A 12,364-nucleotide genomic window follows, 5' to 3' on the forward strand; every position below is an offset into this window, starting at 1 on the left:
ACTGTATGCTTTGGCTCTTGGTAGGGTTACCCATGCCAAACAGGGCAAAGGGTAAAGCCAGACTAAGAGTAATCCAGCAGTCCTACAGGTTCATTTCAAGCTCAGTGCTAACAACCCTGACTGGTAAAACAAAACTGTTTAAAAAAAAAACAGCAATGAAGAATCCTTCTACATCTGAGCATGACTGTATTCCTGAGTTTCCAGCTGGGACTTGCATGGCTGACAGTAGAGGAACTGAGAGGAAGCTACTGGCATAATGAAGGAAGCCGTGATCACTGCCAGAGATGGAGCACATAAACACCAATGGTGGAACGGGCAGTAAGTAAGTATATTTGAATGTAATTTGAATATCATTTGATAGACAATTTATTCAAATGGTGACATTTCAGGAATCTCAAAAGATAGGTTTCAATGAGATTTCATTTCACAATCACTTACTTGAAGGATAAACTATGACACCAAACACTAAAATAATATTTTACTGTATTTCTCCTTATAAAGCCTGATTCACCAAACATGAGGAAGTTTGTTGATAAAATCTGAATTTTGACAGTTAAAGAACTCTAGTGCATAGACCAAGAGTGAGGTTAACACCTCTGGCAACTGATTGTTATTTGAAAAAAGTTCAGCCAATTGGAAATGTCTGAGAACTGAGTGGTTAGAGGACAAAAAGAACTCTCCCACATATTTCAGTTTTCCCCAAAAATCAGTTCAGTGTCAAGGTGCACGTGAGTCATCAGTCTTTGTCCCTGTATGACATTCACTGGATACTAATATGAGTGAAACTGTAAGAGATAAATAAGAGAAGGGAACAGTTTAAATTAGTTTTGCTTTATTAATAGCCTACCATTTTTTTAAAAGTGCAGTTCGTAACTTTTCCATATTTTCTATTTGAACTCTTAGTGATATTTATTATTGTTAGCGATAATGAATACGAGTGAACAAGAAAGATGAAAGATATCCCAAGGCAGCAGAGCACAACAAAAATATTTTAATATAAGGAAATAAAACAGATATCTTGTTAATTAGATTTCTGTTAAGTTCATACTAAATGGAACTTAGCTGCAAACTCATATAGTATAAATTTGAATTTAAAAACAGTGAAATTTCAAAACTCATCTTAAGAAAATGAAACATTAGTGATCTTTGTGATGTCCCTTATCTAGATAGACAGCTACTTGTCTGAGATCTAAATCCTATTTATTTATTTTTTGAGCTACTGCACGAAATAGGCATTTGCAGTCCTTCGAGCCATGCAATCCTGATTTAACCCTAGCCTAAATACGGGACAATTTACAATGACCAATTAACTGTGGACCAGTAGACTGTGGGAGAAAACTGGAGCACCCAAAATAAACCTATCCTGTAGAACATGCAAACTCCTTACAGGCAGCACTGGGAGTTGAACCCTGGTCGCTTGTACTGTAAAGCGTTGAATTGAATTGAATTGAATTGACTTTATTTCTTACATCCTTCACATACGAGGAGTAAAAATCTTTATTACATCTCCGCCTAAATGTGCAATGTGCAGTCATAGTAATTTATAATAATTTATAATAAATAGAACAGTCAATGTAACATAGAAATATACTCAAATCAGCATGACTTAATTAGTCTGGTGGCCTGGTGGAAGAAGCTGTCCCGGAGCCTGTTGGTCCTGGCTTTTATGCCATGGTACCGTTTTCTGGATGGTAGAAGCTGGAATAGATTGTGGTTGGGGTAACTGGAGTCCCCAATGAGCCTTCGGGCCCTTTTCTCACACCTGGCTTTGTAACTGTCCTGAATCATGGGAAGTTCACAACTACAGATGTGCTGGGCTGTCCGCACCACACTCTGCAGAATCCTGTGATTAAGTAGGTACAGTTCCCATACCGGGCAGTGACACAGCCAGTCAGGATGCTCTCAATTGTGCCCTTGTAGGAAGTTCTTTGCCCATACCAAACTTCCTCAACCATCTGAGGTGAAAGAGATGTTGGTGTGCCTTTTTCACCACTACACTACAGTGCTGCCATGATCCTGCAATGGAGAATGACCTGTGATGTCACACCGACTGCATAGAGAAGGGTTAAATGACAGGACAAAAATGTGAATGCATTTCATCAACAAAAGAAAAAAACCTTTAAAAATTTCTTATCTATCTTTGGTTCAGTTTCATTGGCAATGGTTGGTTCTGTCTCAGACTAAACACATCGTGTTCTTCAGGACACACCTGGTCCTTATCAGGCCCACTGTTGAAAACAAGCATGAGAACAAATAAAGAATGAGGACTATTTCCTGTTTATCGAACAAATTTGGTCACAGGTTTATTTTCAAAATAAGAACTGGCGGCATACAATTATATTATCACAAAGTGTTCAGTTTTGTTAGAAGACATAGCGCCATTTGTTGATTTTGCTCGCATGAAGTAAGTTTTTGGATGAAGTAAAGTAGAACAATGATTTTTGCTGCAGGATGGATTCTCCAACAGATTTGTTTATGGGATAAATATTTTCAAGAATCAAATCTCGTCTAGGCTCTTTGAGGTAAACTCAGAATAATAGATTCCAGAACGTCTGGCTACTGTTTATTCAGAGGAGTCTCGCATGCTTTGTATTTTAAACTGATTAAATTTTGGCCAATTAGAAACTTTCATCCAATTTGGAGCTGATTGTGCATGTGTTTAGATGCCAGTTTAAGTTATCTAAACATAGTTAGGACATTTCAGCTCTTTTGAAAATTCAAACATCTTTTCAATTTGATGAGATGTATGACTCCACCCTGATAGTCAGACCTAACCTGATTGGCATTTACAGTTTTAAGTAGCAAGGAAAAGCATCAATCATATTTTAAAATAATTCACAAAGAAGACATTATTGGGAAAAAGCACTCAGGCATGTGATTCATTTTGCAGAGTACAAGGCAGGGGTGAATTAAATGATATTAATTTCAAGGCTATATCTTTGGCTGCTCATTAAAACCTAAGTATTCCATGCATAATCAGTGGTGCTCTGTTACCTGAATTCTTGACCTTTATGTTTCCATTATTGGCTTTGATATCTAAATCTTCTGTGTAGTGAACCATACACCTAGACCTGTGAAGGAAATAAAATGGAGCAGATGCTGAATAACAGAGTAGCAGAAAATGATGGAAATACTCAACAGCTCAGTCAGAACCCGAGAAGTCAGAAAACTTAACTACAACCCATTCTTCAGGTGCTAACTGATCTGTTGAATATTTATATTTCAAGTTCTTTCTTGAACTTTCTAAAAATTACCATTATGACTGTGTACATGGCATCTTTAAAAGTACAGATACTGGGGCAACTGGCAAAGGCTAGAACTGCACAAATGTAAGCTACGCATAAGGAACTGGCACCCGTAATCTCAAGTTTAAATATAGCTTAAGCCAGGCCCAGCGGTAACCATGTGAGTACAGGGCAACACTGATGGTGGCAGAAGATAAAGATGTCAGGCTGCAAGTGTAGACACACACATATACACCAACACAATAGTAGATCTCATATGGTGTTACTCGTGGTTAACGTTTTGCAATGTGCAATATCAAGCCCTTCGAATAAGTCAAATTGTATTTTTTAAAGTATTGTGGTTAAGTGATGTTTTCAGACTGAAATTCCATTGCCGATAATACTTGCCTGGAAACTATAATTTAATTTAAAGGATAAAACAATTGTCTTGATTACTCCTAAGTATATGTTTAACTGTATTATTAATTGTATTGAATTTCTTAAAGGCCAAGGCAATAGGGGAGAAGCTGTCAAACCCAATGCTGCAACAGGATGGGGCAACCCTGTGGCATTTGGTGTGTTATTGATGGTGTTTAGAAGCTATTGGAAGGAAACTCCAGACTCTGTTAGGCATGATTAACGAAAGAAAAACACAGCAAAGTTCTGGAGTTCTTAAGATGTAAAATCATCGAATCATTATGGTGGATTAAGGCCATTCAGCCCATTAAACTCACGCAATCGTGTACTCCGTCCAATTTTCATTGCTCTTCCCCATAAATTATTTTCCTTTCGGTGACTATCTCATCCTTATAGGTGATAACTTTCATAATTGATTTGATCAAAACAAAACTTATCCTCACATCAGATGTCTTTCTCCATCACCCTGATCCTAACCCAGCTATGATCTTGTATACTTCTGCCAAATCATCTGCAAACCTTCTTCTTATTTATTTATTTAAAGATACAATGCAGAAAGATCCTTATGGCCATGCTGCCCAGCAAACCCTGATTTAACTCTAGTCTAATCAGAAGACAATTTACAATGATCAATTAACCTATAATCCATGCGTCTTTGGACTTTGGGAGGAAACTGGAGCACCCAGAGAAAACCTATGTGGTCACTGGGAGAATGTACAAACTCCTCGCAGACGGTGCCGGAAAGGAACTCTGAACTCCTGAGCTGGTAATAGTGTCACGCTAACTGCTCCGTGATTCTTGGCTCCACAGAGAGCACCACTGGTTTCCACTTATAGCAGAATTTCCTCGGCTCTGAAACAATTGAAGTAAAACTCTGCACTCGCGTCAAATCAAGATTGTTGTCATATGCACAGGTACAATGGAAAGCTTGCTTGCAGTATCACACTCTCTAGGATCATTACAACTTATGTTATGGTCAGAAGGAGGCTTGAGGGTAAAGAATGAATGAAAATGACGGTCATAGTAGGTGGTGATGTGGTGGTTGAGAGGTTAAATTCTCGATATTGCTTATCTCAGTTCACAGTCTTGTGGATGCTGCAGCTTCTCAAAATACTATGGGCAATTGCGCCCCCTACCTTTGACAACAATTGTGGAGATTTCAATTAGAGAGATGTATCAGCATAACAGAAATCCATGATAAAATCTGAATTGAGGAAAGGATGATGGATTTATCTGTCTTGGAGAAAGTTCTAATCAGGAATGAACAAACAATCCAAAGTATTTGTTGGATGGAACTGAGAGTTTAAAAAAAGACTGCAGATGCCGAACATCTGAAATAAATACAGAAAATGCTAAGGCTTTGCCAGGCACCTCCCTGGTGTCGAGGGTCAGCTTGGTTAGCCACCTGCATATTCCAAGGAAACTGTGAATGGACAGTAAATAAAATCTTGCTCAATATGAATGAAGCCACAAGTCAAGTCAAACCCAAAAAAGCAAAAACTACTGTAGATCAGGGGTCCATTGACCTCTCCGTTAATGGTGGGGGTCCACGACAAAAAAAGTTTGGGAACCCCAGCTATAGATAGTCGAAATCATAACTAAATAAAATTTCTGGAAAAACGGACCAGACATCATATGTACTGAAAGAAACATAAATGGTTCATTTTGATGACTTCTCATTGGAAAAATGAGAAACAAAAGGCAAAAGTGCATTTCATTATACAGGAATGTATCAGGGAACAAGATTATCCAGATTTCACAAGCAATAAACACAACAAGTTCTGCAGGCAGCATGATAGCGTAGTGGTTCACACAAAGCTTTACAACTCCAACAACCTGGGTTCAATTCCTGCTACTGCCTCTAAGGAGTTTGTACGTTTTCCCCGTGACCATATGTGTTTCCTCCAGGTGCATCGGTTTGCTCCCACAGTGCAAAGATGAACCGGTTGTTAGGTTAATTGGTCATTGTAAATCTTCCCGTGATTAGGCTGGGATTAAATTGGGGGACTGCTGAGCAGTGCAGCTCAAAGAGACTACGCCATGCGGAATGTCAATAAATAAAAATACATAAAATGCCAAATGAAATACACAGTACCTTGTATATCTATGGCAGCATCTATGGAAATGAATAAACAGTCAATGTTTCAGGCTGAGACCTTTCTTCAGGACTGGAAGGGAAGGGGGAAAGGATAGAATCGAAAGGTGGGGGAGGAGAAGGAGGATAGTTAGAAGGTGATAGTTGAAGCCAGTTGGGTGGGAAAGGTAAAAGGCAGGAGAGGAAGGAATCTGATAGACGAGCAGAGTGGATCATAGGAGAAAGGGGAGGGGAAGAGGACCCAGGCGGAAGTGATAAGCACGTGAGAAGAGGTAAGAGGCCAGATTGGGAAATAGAAAAAGAGGGGAGAGGGAGGGATTTTTTTTTACCAGAAGGAGAAATCAATATACACACCACAAGCTTGGAGGCTATCCAAATGGAATATAAGGTGTTGCTCCTCCACCCTGAGGTAGCCTCATTGTGGCACAAGAGGAGGCCATTGGAATCAGAATTAAAATGTTGGGCCACTGTGAAGTTCCATAGTTGGCAGATTGAGCAGAGGTGCTCAACAAAGTTGTCCCACAATTTACAACGGGTCTCCCAATGTCGAGGGAGCTGCATCGGGAGCACCGGATACAGTAGATGATTTACTGAGGCAGTTCTGCCTCACCTCGAAAGACTGTTCATTGCCCTGGGTAGAGGTGAGGGAGGAGGTGATTGAGCAGGAGTAGTACTTTGGCTGCTTACAGGGATAAGCGTCAGAAGGAAGAGTAGTGGGACGGAATGAATGGACAAGGGAATCACAGACGGACTGATCCCTGCGGAAGGTGGTGGGAGGGGGGTGTAAAGATATGTTTAGTGTAGGATCCCTCTGAAGGTAGTGGAAGTGGCAGAGAATGATGTGTTGGATACTCAGGCTCCTGGGATGGTAGGTCAAGACAAGGGGAACTCTATTACTGTTTAGGTAGTGGGAAGATGTGGTGAGCACGGATGTCTGAGAAGCAGAGGAGATAGATGCAGGTGAGGGCAGTATCAATGATGGAAGAAGCAAAGCCCCGTTGTTTAAAGGAGGAGGGTATTTTTGCTGTTCTGGAAAGGAAAGCCTCATCCCGGGAACAGATGCAGTGGAAGCGAAGGAATTCCACAAACACCATTGGCTCCCTATAAGAAAGTGGTGATGAAAGGAGAGTGAATATGTGTCTATTCAAGGGGGAAGTGATGGGAGGGAGCTGCAGAGGGATTGGACATCCGTGCTGAGGATGAAATAGTTAGGACTAAGAAACTGGAAATTGCCAAAGTGGCAGAGGACACCAGCTGTAAGTGGAGGAGACTTGACACGAGAAACAGATAAAAGTTATGAAAAAGTAAGTTCTGTGGCACAAGACAAGGCTGAAAAACATATATGTATATGGACAGAGGGTGACTTGCATATCTTGAGGAAATACTAAATAGCCGGGGGCTTTGAGGATTAGCTTGGGGTGGGGGGGGGGGGGGGAAGGTTGTGAATATTGGGAACAAATGAATTTAGTTCAAGCCTGGTAGTCAGTACCCTGACATTCCTGGGACCACCATCCTGTGAAGATATGAGGAAGTACCTGAGAACCAATGTTCAACCTCTGAGAATTAGAGGCTCATACGTCTTATGAGGGCCTTGATGCACCATCAATAACTCGGAGACGTGAGGCGAGAGATAGGCTTTTATTAGCTGGAAGAGCACTATCAGCAGCAAGAGACCATCACACAACATCCTGGAGACTGAGGGAGGAGCAGTGCCTCCAATCGCCTTTATACAGGGGTCTGTGGGAGGAGCCACAGGAGCAGTCAGCGGGGGGGGGGGGGGGGGGCGTGTCCAGACAGGTATATGTAGTTCACCACAGGCCTCAAAGGTTATGGGGAGCAGGCAGGAGAATAGTGTTCAGAGGGATCAGTTATGATGGAGTGGCAGAATAGATGGACTGAATGGCCTAATTTTGCTCCTATAACTTAATGGTCGAATTGTAATTGACCTGTAATATTAAATAAGTTTTACTTTCTCAGATGCTATCTCCTCTGCATAATATTTCCAACATTTTCTTTTATTTCAGATTTTCAGTGACTTTTGCTTTCTGCAGCTTATGAATCTTACATTACATTTTTTCCTCTCTCTCTCTGTTACCCACACTGATTTCCCTAATCTCTACCCCAACCCCCACCTCCATTTACACTCCTCCAGGTAAATTTTCTCCAATTAACAAAGGTTCAATACCCTCTCTTGCTTGGCACCAACTATATTTATGTCATCTAGTTTATCTTCCTCTCCACCCTATGGCTGACAAAGCCTTTGTTGGGCCCAGCCATTTCCCCTATCTGCAACGTAAAGCTGTTAAAATCCCCTTGTTTGATTTGGACAATTTTAATTTGAGGGAAAGATATTCTGGGATTCTTGGAATACCAGTCGGTAGGGAATTTTGGAAGAATTTGCAGTTTGGCATGCAGCCAATGCTGTCAGGTGTCTATCTGATTTGTCCTTTTAATATTCTTTGAGCCAGTATAATCCAGTTTGCCTGCACACCGTTCCAATAAATTACTCCTTTTTAATCCTCAAAGTTATTTGCTCAGGCAATTATTTCCCTTGCCTTGCATTTTGCCATGCCCCACCCTAAAAACAAATCTGGCATCAATAGAACAAAAGCATTGATATCTAGGGCAATTCAATTAATCTTACCAAAATACATTTTCATTTAGAATTGGCCAAGCAACAAAAAAAGTCTGATTGTATTTATATTAATCAAAGATGTATGGTCCAGTTCTGTAGTTTTTAAGTAATGCAACCATTGGAGCAGATGCAAGGTACAGATAAAGCAAAAAAGCTATAAAAGTCAGGAACAAAACAAAAAAAAAAGATACAACCAGAGAGATAGTTGTATAGCAGAGGATGTAATGTTGTTAGCATTGGTTGTGTGATTATTTCCAAAACATGAGTAATACAGATATTATAAATATGACCTGTGGATTTGCACTGGTCTCACATCAAAGATATGTTACAGTTACATCTATTTTCCCATTCTCAAAAGAAAAGCCAGCAAACCCTTTCTGCAAAATCACCCTATTTTCTTGTTCCTCTCTGTGCCTTGTGGTGTATTGGGCAGCAACATTGCTATTTCTTTAGCATTTGTCTGGTTTTATTTTAAACGAGGCTGAGTTGCTAGCCCAACGCTCAACCCAGCCTGGATGGAAGGGGTGCGAGGAGCCAGCCTCATTCGAAACCAGGACCACTTACCTGGAAGCCCAGTGCTGAAATCATTACATCACCAGCCAGCTATGTATCACCCTATGGATGTAGAAATGGATTGTGACCCTGGCTGAACACCTCTGACCTTGACTCTTTAATCTTTTCTAGCTTTTGAACTGACTGAATTAACAGATGGAGATTTGTTAACACTAACAGCTTATTAATAGGAATGATAAAATGACCACAAACTTTAAATTGAATTTTATTTAATTTTCCATTGAAAACTAACGTAGTAAGATGTTTGAATGGTTCTCCATGGTAGGCGGTGTAAATTGCACTTCAAGCCAACGTCAGGCAAGCACTGGAGGAGCTGAGCATCGTGATAAATGGTCACCGAACAGCACATTTAGATGCCTTCCCTGTCATTGCAGAGGATTTCAACCATGCCAGATTGATGAAAATTCTGAACAACTACCACCAACACATCACCTGTGGAACCAGAAGAGCTAACACACTGGACGCCTCCTTTGGTACAGATGTAACTCCACCCCACCTCAGTTACCAGACATACCCAAACCAAAAACTGTAGATGAACAAGGAGGTTCATAGTCTGCTGAGGGCTAGATCTGTAGCAGGTCTGGTGATACAGAACTATACAAGAAGCCAGTTGTGACCTGTGGAAGGCTACTCCAAGAATGAAAAAAAATCCGATTGTCGTTACAGATGCACATTAGCTCTAGCAGGGTTTGCAGGACATTACTTCCTACAAATCAAAACCTAATATCACAAATACATAATAATAATAATAAATTTATTATAGAGGACTTTTCATACACGTGGTGTAGTTCAAAGTGTTTCACAATGAGATAATAGTACAAATATGAAAATAAAATAAAAGATAAAAATAAATATAAACATGAAAATAAAAGACAGAAAGATGCTAATTAAAAGCAAGGTTAAATCAATAGGTTTTGAGCTATCATTTAAAAATGTCAACTGATTCTGCATCCCTTATAGTTTTAGGTATTGAATTCCACAGTTTAGGAGCATGGTTCAAAAAAGCTGACCTACCAATTATCTTTTGAGTGTGATTGTTTAAATTCAACTAGCTGGTGAAAAAGACCAAGTAGGATTATAAAGTAAAAATTGTTCTGTGATGTGTTCCAGTCCCAGAACTTTTAGAGCTTTAAAAAAACAAGTAAGGGGACTTTAAAGTCAATTCTAAAAGATGCAGAAAGCCAATGCAGAGTAGCTAGTGTGAGAGGGATGTATTCCCTTATCCTGGTTTTATTTAAAAGTCTAGCAGCAGCATTCTGAATGAGTTGAAGATTGTCAATTGATTGCTTTGGAAAGCCAGTAAAAAGTGGATTGCAGTAATCTAGTCCATTCAATATAAAGATATAAATTAGTTGTTCAGCCTCATTACGTGACAGAAAGTAATGTACCTTTGCAATATTTCTTAAGTGTTTTTAATGCTGCTCTGGTCACTTTTATTATGTGGGGTTTAAAATAAAAATCTTAATCAAGGATAACACCCAGTTACTTCTGATTTTACAAGGGGAGCCGAGTTCCCAAGTTTATCAAGAGGTTTATCTTTTTCGGATTTGGATCAAACTGGAAGTATTTCAGCTTTATCTTCATTTAGCTTTTGGAAATTATTGCTCATCCATTTGTTTATTACAGCCATGCAGAAATCAGAGAAGATCAACATCAGGTCATCCAAGAATGGCTGTAATGCTTTAATCCCAGATGAGATTAAAGCCTTTTACATATGCTTTGAAAGGGAGAATAAAGCCACACCTGTGTGAATCCATACAGTATTTGGTGGTTCTGTTGCCTCTGTCTTGGAGGCCAATGTCAGAACATCTTTCAGGAGGGTGAACCCCCACAAAGCATCAGGCCCTGGTGGTGTGCCTGGCAAGTCACTGAACACCTGTGCCAACCAAACTGCAAAGTGTCCAAAGACACTTTCAATCTCTCACTGCTGCAGGTGAAGATTCCCAATGGCTTCAAAAGGGCAGCAATCAAACCAGTGCCCAAGAAGAACAGGGTCAGCTGCCTCAACAACAATCACCCAGTTGCACTCACATCTACTGTGATGAAATGCTTTGAGAGGTTGGGCATGGCCAGAGTCAGCTCCTGGGCCTGCTGCAATTTGCCTATTGCCACAATAGGTCTACGGATGATGCAATCTCACTAGCTCCTCAATTAGCTTTGGATCACCTGGACAACGGCAATGCCCATGTCAGCCTGTGGTTTATTGAATACAGCTTAGCATTTTTCACAATAAATATTCTCAGCTCTAATCAACAAGTTCCAAATCCTGAGCCTCTGTACCTCCCTGTGCAATTGAATCTTCTTCACTGGAAGACCACAGTCAATGCTGATCGAAAATAACATCTAGCAGACAATCAACACTGGCACATCTCAAGAATGTGTGCTTACCCCTTTGCTCTACCCTCTCTACACCCACAACTGTGTGTGGCAGGGCACAGCTAAAATGCCATCTAGAAATTTGCTGATGACACAACTGTTGTTGGCAGAATTTCAGATGGTACTGAGGAGGTGTACAGAAGTGAGATAGATCAACTCTTTGAGCGATAGCAACCTTGCACTCAACATCAGTAAGACCATGATATTGATTGTGGACTTCAGGAATGGGAAATCGAGGGAACACGTGCTAGTCCTCATTGAGTGATCAGCAGTGGCAAGGGTGAGCAATATCAAATTCCTAGGTGTCAACATCTCTGAGGATCAATCCTGGGCCTAACATATTGATTCAATCACAAAGAAAGCACCACAACAACTATATTTCATTCAGACTTTGAGGACGCTTGGTATGTCACCAAAGACACTGACAAATTTCTACAGATATACCATGGAGAGCATTCTAACTGGCTGTATCACTGTCTGGTATGGAGGAAGGGCCACTTCACAGGATCAGAACAAGTTGCTGAAAGCTGTAAACTCAGCCAGCTCCATCATGGCCACTAGCCTCCCTAGCAACCAGGACACCTTCAAAAGGTGATGCCTCAAAAACACGGTATCCATCGCTAAGGACCCCCATCATCAAAGTCATGTCCTCCTCTCATTGCTTCAAGAAGGAGGTACAGGAGCCTGAAGACGCACACTCAATGTTTCAGGAAGAGCTTCTTTTCCTTCACTATCAGATTTCTGAATGGCAATAAACCCATTAACTTGCATCTTTTTTTTTGCTCTCTTTTTGCATTACTTACTTTATTTATTTTTAACATATACTTCCTATTGTTATTGATATTTTTTATTATCGTATAATGCTATGTACTTATTCCACAAAACAACAAATATGACAAATGCCAGTGATATGAGATTCTTCAGGGGATGGTGGTAGAGGCTGATATAATGGGATATTTAAAACACTCCTAGATAGGCACATGGACATAAGAAAAAAATGTTGTTTGTGCAGCAGGGAAGGGTTAGATTGATCCCGGAGTAGGT

General features: G+C 40.3%; 1 long non-coding RNA gene across 1 annotated transcript in view; it reads right to left on the reverse strand.

The window, feature by feature from the left end:
• LOC140714634 (uncharacterized) overlaps positions 1-12,364 on the reverse strand; it is a 68,024-nt gene that overhangs the window by 26,876 nt on the left and 28,784 nt on the right. Inside the window, exon 2 of the long non-coding RNA XR_012095961.1 lies at positions 2,995-3,071. This is a non-coding gene — a long non-coding RNA (uncharacterized lncRNA). The remainder of the gene's footprint in view (positions 1-2,994; positions 3,072-12,364) is intronic.

Source organism: Hemitrygon akajei, chromosome 2 (genome assembly GCF_048418815.1).
Source record: "Hemitrygon akajei chromosome 2, sHemAka1.3, whole genome shotgun sequence".
NCBI lineage: Eukaryota > Metazoa > Chordata > Chondrichthyes > Myliobatiformes > Dasyatidae > Hemitrygon > Hemitrygon akajei.